Raw genomic sequence first — 13,554 nt, forward strand, 5'->3', positions numbered from 1 at the left:
TCATTTTACCCCTAGTTCAATTATGAGTAGCTAATTTTTTTTCAAGCTTGGGTTGAAGGTGAAGTCTCAACATATGCCATGGGCTTTATTTGGTAAATTTACTTTCTCTTCCCCTCCAATTATTTTGGATGTTTTGACTTTTCGTCGACAAATAGTAATAATCTTGTCTAGATACCGCACTAGTTTAACCGGCTCCCTGGTACAAGGTTATTAATATTTGGCACGATAAGCCCTCCGCACCATATTGATTAGAGTGTGGTTCATGAGGAGTGGAAACCCTCCTCATGATTTAATTGACATTAATAAGGAATATTTAGCCCATGGTGCATGTTGATGCAGATCCAGACACCCAAGCACGTCATTTAAATATATTTTCACTTCAATTTATTCCCGCCATTTTAATTTGAATTTTAGGATAATTTAAATAACTTCCACTACAAATCCAATTATCCACTTATGAAAATTAATTCTACACATAATTAAAATTCACCTCCTCGTGAGATCGACACTCGTCACCATTAATCTATTTTACAATAAATTCGTGCACTTGGGAGTTCAATAAAATTTGCACAATAGTTACAAGAAGAATCATTAAAAGATAAACAAGAGATTGCCGACTGATACATAGTGAGTATAGAAAGAGAGCAACAATATGGAGGAACAGAAGGTATTTCTCATTCACTCCCCAAGAGTGGAGGTATGTTTCTTCTCATTCTAGGATTTATTTAGGAGATCTTTAAAGTATACCACTGATATCATTCAAATACTTGTGAGCATGCTGCATTTATTTCTCAAATTGAACCGAAATCCTTTGCTGATGCGGAAAATAATAAATCTTGGATTATGGCAATGCAAGAGGAGTTGAATCAATTTGAGAGAAACAATGTGTGAGAATTAGTTCCAAAACTAGAACATCAATCCATCATAGGTACTAAGTGGATATTTAGAAATAAGATGGATGAATCTGGTGTGGTTGTAAGAAATAAAGCTAGATTAGTGGCTCAAGGTTACAACCAAGAAGAGAGAATTGATTTCGATAAAACTTTTGCACCTGTAGGTAGACTAGAATCCATTAGGATGCTATTAGCATTTTCATGTCATAAAGATTTCATTTTATTTCAAATGGATGTCAAAGTGCGTTCTTAAATGACTATATTATGGAGGAAGTTTATGTGAAACAACCCCCTGGTTTTGAAAATGAAAAATTTCCAAATCGTATTTATAAATTGTCAAAAACATTGTATGAATTAAAGCAAGCACCTAGAGCATGTTATGATAGACTTAAGAATTTCTTATTTAACGGTTTTTCGATGGGTAAAGCAGATACTACTCTCTTTGTTAAGCATAAGAACCAATATATTTTTGTTGTTTAAATTTATGTTGATGATATTATTTTGGCTCTACTAATGAATTGTTGTGTAAAGAATTTTCATCTTGTATGAGTAAATAATTTGAGTATGATGGGAGAGTTGAAGTACTTTCTTGGGCTGCAAATAAAACAAAATGAGGAAGGAATTTTCATAAATCAAGCCAAGTATGTGAAATACCTACTCAAGTGATTTGGCATTGATGATTCAAAGACGAAAAGCACTCCAATGAGCACAACAACTAAGCTTGACAAAGATGAAAAAGGCAAAGAAGTGGATATCAAAACGTATCGAGGTATAATCGGATCTTTACTTTACTTAACCGCAAGTAGACCCGATATCATGTTTAGTGTATGTTTGTGTGCAAGATTTCAATCATGTCCCAAGGAATCTCATTTACTTGCTGTAAAAAGAATTTTCCGTTATTTAAGTGGAACCATAGATCTTGGCCTTTGGTATCCTAAAGGAACTCATATAGATTTAACATGTTATTCGGATGCGGATTTTTCCGGTTACAAAGTTGATAGGAAAAGTACTAGTGGAACTTGCCATCTACTAGGTCATTCACTTGTTTCATGGTTTAGTAAGAAACAAAATTCGGTTGCACTTTCAACCACCGAGGCAGAATATATTACCGCATAAAGTTGTTGTGCACAAGCTCTTTGGATGAAACAAACACTTAGAGATTATGACATTAATCTTGAACAAATTCCTATTAAATGTGATAATACTAGTTCTATAATCTTTCAAAGAATCCCATTCAACACTTTAGAACTAAGCATATAGAAATTAGACATAATTTCTTGAGAGATCATGTTCAAAAAGGAGATATTGCATTAGAGTTTATTTCTACGGAAAAACAACTTGCCGATATTTTTACAAAACCTCTTGGCGAAGAACGATTTTCAAAAATTCGGCATGAACTTGCAATGATGCAATTTTCACATTAACTCACATTAACATCTCTATTCATGTTATGGAATCTTTTAATTAATGATTTGATGACTTTATGACATTTATGAAATGCTTAAGTAAGATATATGAGTGATGTGTTTACATTTAAAGTTTTGAATGTTTATATGAATTGATTGTTTGAATACATGTTAGTTCATGAATTATGCATTAAAAATGGCTTTTAAAACATTTTTGAATCAATTAAATGATCTTAGAATGTATTATTTGTTGGCCAAATATTAAATCAAATGTGCGAAATTATACATGAAATAAACGGATAATCGTTTTTCAATAAACGGTGTACCATTTAAATCCAGAATATAGGATATGATGGCTACTAATTCCTCTTTTACCGTTTGACACAAACGGTAAACCGTTTAAAAACAGTAAGCTCATTACATTTTACTCCTTCACCGTTTAATGCTTACTCCTTATCCGTTCTCATTTAGATGCTCTTTGGAAATTAGTCTCTCACCGTTTACAGAAAACGGTTCGCAGTTTTTGCAAAATATAAAATTGTTCCAAGGGTTTCTTTTTCTTATTCACTTACCCATTGACGACGCAACCGAAGCTTTCTCTTTCTTTAACCTTTTATTTTTCTCCATTCACTTGTCAAATCAAGCCCATAAAATCATTTCTAATCATCATTAGAACCTTTTTATCGATTCAAAAACTCAAATCGAATATCAAAATCAAAAGTCCCAAATTCAAACCCTAAGAATAGCCGAACGATTTTCACCAATTTTGACCAGATTTTTGCCCTTTCACGATCAAATTGAGCCTCAACATCACTTTCTCTACTCTCTGTTAACCCAATAAACGGTTCGTTTTCCTCCAAAATTCATCTTCCTCACATTTCCTCTTTTTTCTTTTTCCTTCCATGGCAAGCTCATCTCGTCCAACTAGAAGGAGGAAAGCAGCTCCCACTAGAAACCCTATATCACCACGGGAAACCTCCGAATTCGAAAGAATTCATTTTCCCATACCCTCATTTGCAAAGCGCTTTGAGGATCGCTTCATGGGTCGAAAGGTACTTGATTCTTACTATGATGATATAGAAGATTTTCGAACCTTAATTGTGTGTGGTAGAAGTGTTAGGGATATGCTTCAACCTTGGGAGTTTGCTATTGATTTTTGTTGACCGAGTTTATTCTAATTTAGTGTGAGTTTTCTATTCAAACATGGAAATTTCCGCAACCCACCTAGATAGGATAGTTGCTCAGGTTGGTGGTGTGCATATTGAATTTGATGATGAGAATTTTAATAGCTTTCTAGGTATTTCTAATGATAGTCATGAAATCTATACCTCTAGGAAAGCTATTAGATGGATCATGACACATATTAAAAGAATCAACCCCTCTATATGTATGCATAAGATTTTGCTGGAGGATTGCTACAACAACTTTGTAGGGCACCAGAGAAGATTAAATCTTATCACGAAGGAAGTTGTGAAGAAAGAGACCATCAAGTAGCTTGATGCTGAAATCATTTACGCAATATCAGGCATCTCATGGGTAAGTCCAGTACAATGTGTTCCAAAGAAAGGTGAAGTAAGAGTTGTAACAAATAAAAAGAATGAGGTCATTCCCACCAGAACAGTAACTTAATGGAGAGTTTGCATAGATTATTAAAAGGTAAACAAAGCCACAAGAAATGATCATTTACCCAATATCAGATGCTAGGCAGACTTGCTGGAAAAGAGTACTATTGTTTCTTGGATGGATACTCAAGCTACAACTAGATTGCTATAGTACTAAAGGATCAGGAGAAGACAACATTCACTTGTCCCTATAGAACCTTTGGTTTTAGAAGGAAGCCATTTGGCCTGTGCAATGCTCTAACAACTTTCCAGAGGTGTATGATGTCTATCTTTCCAGATATGATTGAGCAAACACTTGAGGTTTTGATATATGGTTTTTTAATTTTAAGGGAATCATATGATGACTGTTTGCATAATCTAGAAAATGTGATTAAGAGATGTGAAAAGAAAAATTTAGTGTTGAATTGAGAAAAGTGTCATTTCATAGTATAAGAAGGGATAGTTATAAGCCATATGGTTTTTAGAAAGAGAATAGAGGTGGATAAGGTAAAAATAGAGGTGATTGATGAACTTTTCCCACCTACTTCAGTCAAGGGCATAAGGAGTTTCTTAAGACTTACTGGCTTCTATAGAAGGTTTATTAAGGATTTTTCCAAAATATCCAAACCTTTATGCATGTTGCTGGAGCATGACAGACCCTTTAATTTTGATGAGAATTGCTTAAAGGCTTTTGTTGAGTTAAAGAGAGCCCTTGTTACAGCACCAGTTGTTGTAGCACCCGATTAGAGTATGCCTTTTGAATTGATGTGTGATGCTAACGACCACTCTGTTAGAGCAGTGTTAGGGCAGAGAAAATATATGATTTTTCACTTTATTTATTATGCCAGCAAGACCTTAGTTGATGTACGACTCAACTATACTTCCACTGAGAAAGAGTTGCTGGCAGTTGTTTTTGCATTTGATAAATTCATAGCTTATTTGGTTAGTACCAAAGTGATTGTTTATACAGATCACTCAGTTATTAAGTATTTGATTTTAAAGAAAGGCACCAAACCAAGGTTGATTAGGTGGATTATGTTACTATAAGAGTTTGACCTAGAGATTAAGAACAGAAAAGGCATTGATAATCAAGTAATAGATCATCTCTTAAGGTTGGAAACAAATGCAAGCACTCTAACTAAGCAAGACATAATTGAAACTTTTCCTAATGAGCAGTTGCTAATGATACAACATGCACAAATTCTGCAGCAGTCTGAATTTCCATAGTATGTAGATTTTGCTAATTACTAAGTGAGTGGATTGCTACCACATAATTTGAATTACTCGTAGAAGAAGAGATTTCTCCATGATGTCAGAAATTATTAGTGGAATGACCCTTACTTGTATTAGATGTGTTCAGACTATGTGTTCAGACCATGTGATCAGAAGATGTGTTTCTAATGAAGATATTTTAAATATTTTGTAGTCTTATCATGCTGCAACATATGGTGGACATTTTAGAGGACACAGAACAGTAGCAAAAGTTCCGCAATCAAGTTATTAGTGGCCATCTATTTTTAGAGATATTTATGACTTTGTTAAATAATATGACAAGCGCCAAAGAATAGAAAACATCTTTCAAAAGCTTGAAATGCCATTAACCAACATCTTAGAGGTTGAACTTTTTGATGTATTGGGAATAAACTTTATGAGAACATTTCCACCCTCCTTTGGTAATTTATACATCTTAGTTTATGCGGACAATGTATCCAAGTGGGTAAAAGCTACAGCATTACCAACAAATGATACCAAGGCAATGGTGAAGTTTCTTCAGAAGAACACTTTTTCAAGATTTGGAACTCCTAGAGCCATTGTCAGTATGAAAGAATCCATTTTTGCAACATGATGTTCGCTACAACATTGGCTAAGTATGAGATCAAGCATAAAGTTGCTACAACATATCATCCACAAACAAGTAGTTAGGTAGAAGTATCCAATAGAGAGATAAAAAATATTCTGGAGAAAGTGGTGATTCCCAATAGAAGGGATTGGTCTCTTAGATTAAATAACTCCTTATGAGCTTACTGAACTGCTTACAAAACCCCACTTGACATGTTTCCATACAGAATTATTTACGGGAAAGCTTGTCATTTGCCCTTAGAGATTGAGCACAAAGCATATTAGGCAATAAAACAACTGAACATGGATATGACTGATGTAGCAGAGTAGAGGAAGCTATAGCTTTGTGAGCTAGAAGAGTTATGATTATTCTCTTATGAAAATGTAAGAATCTACAAGGAAAAGACCAAGCAATGACATGACAAGCAAATCTAGCAAAGGGGGCTCATTTTGTGTCACCAAGTCTTGCTCTAAAATTCAAGACTAAAGCTTTTCCCTTGAAAATTAAAGTTTAGATGGTCAGGACCTTTTAATCTTATCAAGGTTTATCCTCATGGGACTATGTAGTTGCAAAATAAAAGGACATGTTAGGAATTCAAGGTGAATGGACAAAGAGTGAAGCACTACATTGGAGCTACCGTGAACAATCCAAAGGAGGATTTGTTCCTAAAGGATCCAGCTTAAGCAATCAGGGATGGTCAGACTGAAGGACCTAAAATCAAGCGCTGATTAGAAGATAACCTAATGAGGGAAGTTGTTTAAAAAATTTAAAGCATTAAATTTAATTTTGAAAATTGTTTAATTTGTCTTTTTGTTATTTTAATTGTGCATCTAATTTCTTTATTTTCTTTTATTTACTTGACCTAAAAAAAAAGTGGGCAAAGAAGCAAAAAGAACGTGCTGCAACATCACTCACAGTATGGTATATAGAAGATGGTTCTTAAACAACTAAGGCATGTACAACTATTGTTGTAGCGATGGATTGGTTGTTACAACAATAATTTTTATCGTTGCACTGTCAGCTTTTGATTTTTCCTGTTTGTGGCTGATACACTTATGTCGGCAGATCATAATTTATGATAAGAAAGATTATGTAATCTCTTATTTGTTGTGACACATATCCCATCCTTTTCATTTAAAATGTGTTTTTAAAATTCATTTTTTTAAAATTTATCATTTTAATTACCTTTCTCTCTCGACTATCCTTTTACTATAAATTAAGGATTTACTTTCCTTATTTCTATTTCACTATCACTTTCTCTCACCATCTGTAGCTCTCAGCATCTTTACATTTCTTTTGCACGCTTTTATCTTTTTAGCACAATAAAATTCAGCTTAAATCACTGTAGTAATGCAGAAAATTAAAGCGTGTGCTGGCATATTGAAAGACCTTGAGCGTTTCTATAGCTTTACAGCCGAGGAAAAATATGAAGAAATTATCGAGCCTCGAAAAAAAAAGGGTTTGCAATTTCCTAAATAGCTAAGTAGGGTGATGAACAACATCTACACTACTGTAGCATAGAGAGGATGGATAAAGTTCTGTGCTCATGCCCAAGACCCAGTCTTCCCAATCGTTAAAGAGTTCTATTCAAATATGTTATAGCAAAACCAACACAACATCTTTGTGAGGCAAGTTCAGATACCTTTAGATTCTCGAGTTGTCAATGCTTTTAATGACTTGCTTGCTGTTATTGATTGTGGGTATACAAAGTTTGCTGAAAACATGATTGTAAAGAAGTGGGGGGAAGTTTTTAAAACCCTAACCGTAGTAAGCCATGAATGGATGAATGAGGAAGGTAAGAGTGGTCAATAAGGTAGACTTGAAGTCTATTGCTAAGGTTTGGGTGAAATTCTTGAAATCTAGACTGATGCCAATAACCCACACAACCATTGTGTCCCTAGATGACTTATACTTCTTTATGCTATAGTAAAGGGTTTAACCATTGGTGTTGGAAAGATCATTGAACAAGAAATTAGAGAGTGTGCAACAAAGAAGCAAAAGTCTACTGCCTTGCTATTTTCTTCACTTAGCACATGCATTTGTGAGGTCTCGAGGGTAAAATTTGAAGCAAGTGATGAGAGAGTGAAAAATAAAGGGACTATCATAGTTAGTATAGTTGAAAGGATTGTTGTGGAATCTACTGTTGTAGCAACCCCAAAACAACCTGCTGCAACTAAAAAAGGGCAAACTACAAGGATTGAGAAGATATTGTATGAACTTAGTGAAATCTTGAATGCATGTGTCCAAGCACAAAGGGAAGATAATCAGAGGTTTTGGACTTACTGCATCTTGAAGCACAGAAACATTAATTTGCTATGTATATGAAGAGTAGACATGCAGATTTCCCTAGGTTACTATCGCAATAGTTTAATTTCCAAAGTGTTGAGGAGACTGCTCAAGTAAAGAAAGTGAAGAAGTAGAGACTGAATGAGAGTAAGAAAAAAAGCAATAGTAAGAAAAAAAGGGAAGATGACGATGTTGAAGCAAAAGAAGAAGCAAAAAGTGAAGAAGAGGAAAAAGAAAAGGAAAAGAAAGAGGAATCTTCAATTATGACCCCCAAAAGCAAGGGAAAATTGAATTTTCATTGATGAGGAGTCCGAGATAGAGGAAGAAAAGGATATTGATGCATCCTTAGAGGAAGCAATCAGCAGAGCTGTGTTGAGTGTTAGAAAATGCATATTTATAAAGGAGAAAACCGTCATTTTACATTTCAAGTCTTACTAACAACCCTTACTTTTATGTATTTAACCTTCTTGTGATTTAATTACATGTGTTTTATTTTAATTAAGTATTTTATGTATTTTAGGGGCATTATAGTCATTTCACAATAAAGGAGAGATCAGACGGCAAAACGGACATCACTTTTGAACTCAGGACGGTCGAAAACTTTAAGAGCAGCATAAAAGGAAAAATGGCACTATTCACATGTACGGTACTATTCACGTATACGGTACTGTATACGCTACTGTTCACAGCACTGTTCACATAGACGGATCGATGACGTGGCATTGACCGATGATGTGGCATTGACCGATGATGTGTCACGATCCTGTTGGGCTAAAATTCTTATGTACTGTTGATAGTGACGTGTCAGCATATCAGTGGATGAAAAATCTCGCGTACGGTACATGCATCACACAGGATTATTTTCAACCAAACCGCGTTACTGTTCATCCGAGTCAAACCGCGTTACTGTTCATCCGCGTGGTCAAACCGCGTTACTGTTCATCCGCGTGGTCAAACCGTGTTACTGTTCATCTGCGTGGTCAAACCGTGGACTGTTGACTGATGACGTGGCGCAATCCTGAGCGTCCAAACTGTTTTTAATCCGATGGTCATGATTTACTCCATGTATCTATAAAAAGGGGGCCTCCCCCCCCTAATTTGATATCTCTGAATCCATTTTTGGGATCCATTTTCTGTAATTCCTTCTCCATCTTGTATTTTCTTCGTATTTTAATAAATTCCCATTTTGCCCCTAGTTCAATTATGAGTGGCTAATTTTCTTTCAAGCTTGGGTTGAAGGTGAAGTCTCAACATGTGTCATGGGCTTTATTTGGTAAATTTATTTTCTTTTCCCCTCTAGTTTTTGTGGATGATTTGACTTATCGTCGACAAATAATACTGATCTTGTCTAGTACCGCCTTGGTTTCACCGGCCCTCTGGTACAAGGTTATTATTATTTGGCACGATAAGCCCTTAGCACCATATTGATTAGAGCGCGGTTCATGAGGTGTGGATTCCCCCCTTATGATTTAATTGGCATTAATACGGATTATTTAGCCCATGATGCATGTTGATACGGATCCAGATACCCAAGTACGTCAATTTAATAGATTTTCTCTTCAAATTATTCTCTCAATTGCAATTCCAATTTTAGAATTTATTCTCACCATTTTAATTTAATTATTAGCATATTCCAAATCATTTCCACCATAAATCCAACTACCCATTTACAAAATTAATTCTACATATAACTAAAATCCACCTCCTCGTGGGATCGACACTCGTCACCATTAGTCTATACTACAATAGATTCGTGCGCTTGCGAGTACATTAAAATTTGCACAACAAGTTTTTGGCGCCGTTGCCGGGGAGGTAAGTAATTTTAATTCATAGAATTAATTTTTGTGAATAATTTCTTTTATTTGTTTTATTGTATTTTTTTATTAAAAAAAAAGTGAATCCGCATTTAGAGGTTAGTAATTTCTTTTCTCTTTCTCTTCTTTAAAATTCTGTAATTTAATTTTCAATTTCATTTTTTTCTTTGTAATTTTTGTTTATTTTATTAATTTAATTTTTAGTTAATTTATTTCACGTATTTGTTTTTGTGTATTTTTATAGAAAGGTTTTAATAGCGCAATAAGGTTAGTATCGTAAATTCTCCATCTTCTTTATTTTTATTTGTCTTGTTCCCATCTTTATTTTTATTTTATTTGTTTTGCATGCATGGTCGTAGGTCATTATTACCTAATCTTGAACCTATAGATCTTGAACTAGAAAAAACACTTCGCACACAAAAGCACATTAAAAATAAATTTGGAATGGATTTACAAGCACCACAGGAGAGGCCATTTAAGGACTATTTTAGTCCCTTAGCTAATTTGAGCACATCATGCATAAGATACCCAAATGTAGCTGCTAGGAGTTTTGAATTAAAACCTAGTGTGCTAAATTGTCTCCCCACATTTTATGGCCTAGAAAATAAGGATCCATATAATCATCTGAATGATTTTTATACTATTTGTCAAACTTTTAAATACGAAAATTTTTCAGATGATGATGTAAAGCTTAGATTATTCCCATTTTCTTTAAAGGATAGAGCTCGTTCATGGCTTAATACATTGCCTGCCAATAGTATTTCATCATGGGAACAAATGGTAACTAAATTTTTGAATAAATATTTCCCAGTGCATAAAACCAATGCTATTCGCAGGGAAATCTCGGAGTTTACCCAGAGAGAGGACGAGCAATTTTTCGAAACATGGGAGCGATTCAATGGGCTACTCTTGAAGTGTCCACATCATGGGTATGAGAAATGGCACCAATGCCAATACTTTTTGGAGGGATTATTGCCGAATGTGCAAGAATGGCTAATGGCAACAAGTGGAGGAGAGCTAATGTCAAAAAGTGCATCAGAAATTTGGGAATTCTTCCAGCGACAAGCAGATAATTCCCAACAACGGAGTCGATCACTCAGGACTACTAGAAGAATTAAAGGAGTGAATGAGGTTCAAATTGGCGAATCAACTTCAGGAATCAAAGAAGTCAAGGAGATGGTTGAAGGTCTTGCTCGACAAATAGCATCGTTATCGACTGCTAGATCAACAGAACCACATGACCATGACTCATATTCAAATGAAGCCAATGCCATAGGGGTAATGAGAAAGCCATCAAATTACAACCCATACTCCAACACATATAACCCTGGATGGAGAGACCACCCCAATTTTTCATGGTCTCAAGGATTCCAACAGAATGGACCAACAACTCCAGCTCCACCAATGCAACCAATTCCTCAACCCTCTCAACCCCCATTCAGACCATACAATCAGAACCAGAACTACACTCAGCCCAGACCGTGGGAGGATTCATTCCAGAATCTCAAGAATGTTACTCATTCCACGATTGAGCAACAAAGCCGCACCATTGATGGACTACGAAATGAGTTGAGAGCAGGCTTCAATTCACAAGCTCAATCAGTTTCAAGCCTCGAGAAGATGGTGGGACAACTTGCTTCTTCAGTTCAGACCTTGGCAATGACTGTTGAGAAAGGCAAGTTTCCAAGTCAACCAGTGCCTAATCCTAAAGGAGTACATGAAGCAAGTACCAGTTCACCACAGCAGCATGGAGAGGTCAAAGCAGTAATGACCTTGCGAAAAGGAAAAGAAGTCGACAACAAAGTGGAGATGCCGGTGACAAAAGAAAATCAAATTGTACCTGTGAGTGTTGAGGACTCATCACCGGAGGAGAAAGAAGAAACCAACCCACGAGAATACGTTCCCAAAGCTCCATTTCCTCAAAGGTTAGCTAAAGGCAAAAAGGGAAAATCCACAGGTGAGATTCTCGAAATCTTCAAACAGGTAAGTGTTAACATCCCTTTACTTGATGCTATTAAACAAGTTCCATCTTATGCCAAGTTTCTTAAAGACCTTTGTACTAAAAAGAGAAATATGCATGTTCAAAAGAAGGCATTTTTAACAGAAAACGTTAGTTTTATACTCCAACATAAAATTCCTTTAAAATGCAAAGACCCAGGCTCCCCCACTATCTCATGTAGTATAGGGAACCACACAATTGAGAATGCTTTGTTGGATTTAGGAGCTAGTGTAAATCTTTTGCCTTACTCTGTATTCGTGAAACTTGGACTTGGAGAATTACACCCAACTCCAGTGGTGTTACAGCTTGCAGATCGGTCCACGAAAATACCTCGTGGTATTGTGGAGGACGTGCTTATCCAGGTAGACAAGTTTTATTTTCCTGTTGATTTCATTGTAATTGACACTCAACCAATACAGGACTCGAGGAAGCACATCCCCATTATTCTAGGTCTACCTTTCTTGGCAACTGCGGATGCTCACATTCAATGCAGGACTGGAAATATGCAGTTGTCCTTCGGCAACATGATTATGGAGCTAAACATTTTCAACATTGCCAAACAACCTCACAGTGCAGATGATGGAATTATTGATGTGGATTTAATTGAAGCATTAGTTGATGATACTTTTTTTTCAAACCTTAGTGATGATCCTTTACAAACATGTTTAACTCACTTTGGTTTGGATTTTGATATTGACAGATCAGTCGATGAGGTCAATGCCCTGCTTGACTCAGCACCATCTATGGACACTAATAAATGGAAGTCAAGAGTTGAGCAACTAGCACCATCAGAGAAGCAACTCATTCCATCATCAGAATCACCACCGAAACTCGAGCTCAAACCATTGCCCAACACTTTGGAATATGCGTTTTTGGGAGAAGAAAGCACTCTGCCGGTAATCATCTCATCATCCCTCAATGACGAACAAAAAGGTAAGTTGTTAGATGTTTTGAAAGAGCACAAAGGGGCATTAGGATGGACCATAGCAGACATAAAAGGTATAAACCCAGTAGACTGCATGCATTACATTCACCTTGATGAAAATGCTAAAACTACTAGGGAAATGCAACGTCGGTTAAATCCTAATATGAAAGAAGTTGTTAGAACAGAAGTCCTTAAGCTATTAGACGCAGGTATCATTTACCCAATTTCTGATAGTTCATGGGTCAGTCCTGTACAAGTTGTCCCCAAAAAGTCAGGAGTCACAGTAGTTACGAATGCTGATAATGAATTGATACCCACTAGAGTGACTACAGGATGGCGTGTATGCATTGATTATAGAAAGTTGAATTCTGTCACACGTAGAGACTATTTTCCTTTACCATTTATCGATCAAATGCTTGATAGATTAGCAGGCCATGAATTTTATTGCTTTCTAGATGGCTACTCAGGATATAATCAGATTCCCATAGCACCAAAAGATCAAGAGAAAACTACTTTCACTTGCCCTTTTGGCACATTTGCATATAGGAGAATGCCATTTGGATTATGTAATGCACCTGCTACATTTCAACGATGCATGTTAAGCATTTTTTCTGATATGGTGGAACGATTCCTTGAAGTCTTTATGGATGATTTTTCTGTCTTTGGTGACTCGTTTGATCAATGTTTACATCATCTAACACTAGTTCTGCAGAGATGTATCGAGAAGAACTTGATCTTAAATTGGGAGAAATGTCATTTTATGGTAAAACAAGGTATTGTTCTCGGTCAC

At 35.8% G+C, this 13,554-nt stretch overlaps 1 non-coding gene across 1 annotated transcript; it reads right to left on the reverse strand.

Moving 5' to 3' along the window:
* Positions 1-10,668: 10,668 nt before the first annotated feature.
* LOC112095501 lies at positions 10,669-10,772 on the reverse strand. Its single transcript, XR_002903874.1, has one exon. It is a non-coding gene; the product is annotated as a small nucleolar RNA R71 (small nucleolar RNA).
* Between the last annotated feature and the right edge of the window lie 2,782 nt (positions 10,773-13,554).

This window comes from Citrus clementina, unplaced genomic scaffold (genome assembly GCF_000493195.1).
Source record: "Citrus clementina cultivar Clemenules unplaced genomic scaffold, Citrus_clementina_v1.0 scaffold_9, whole genome shotgun sequence".
Classification (NCBI taxonomy): Eukaryota; Viridiplantae; Streptophyta; class Magnoliopsida; order Sapindales; family Rutaceae; genus Citrus; species Citrus x clementina.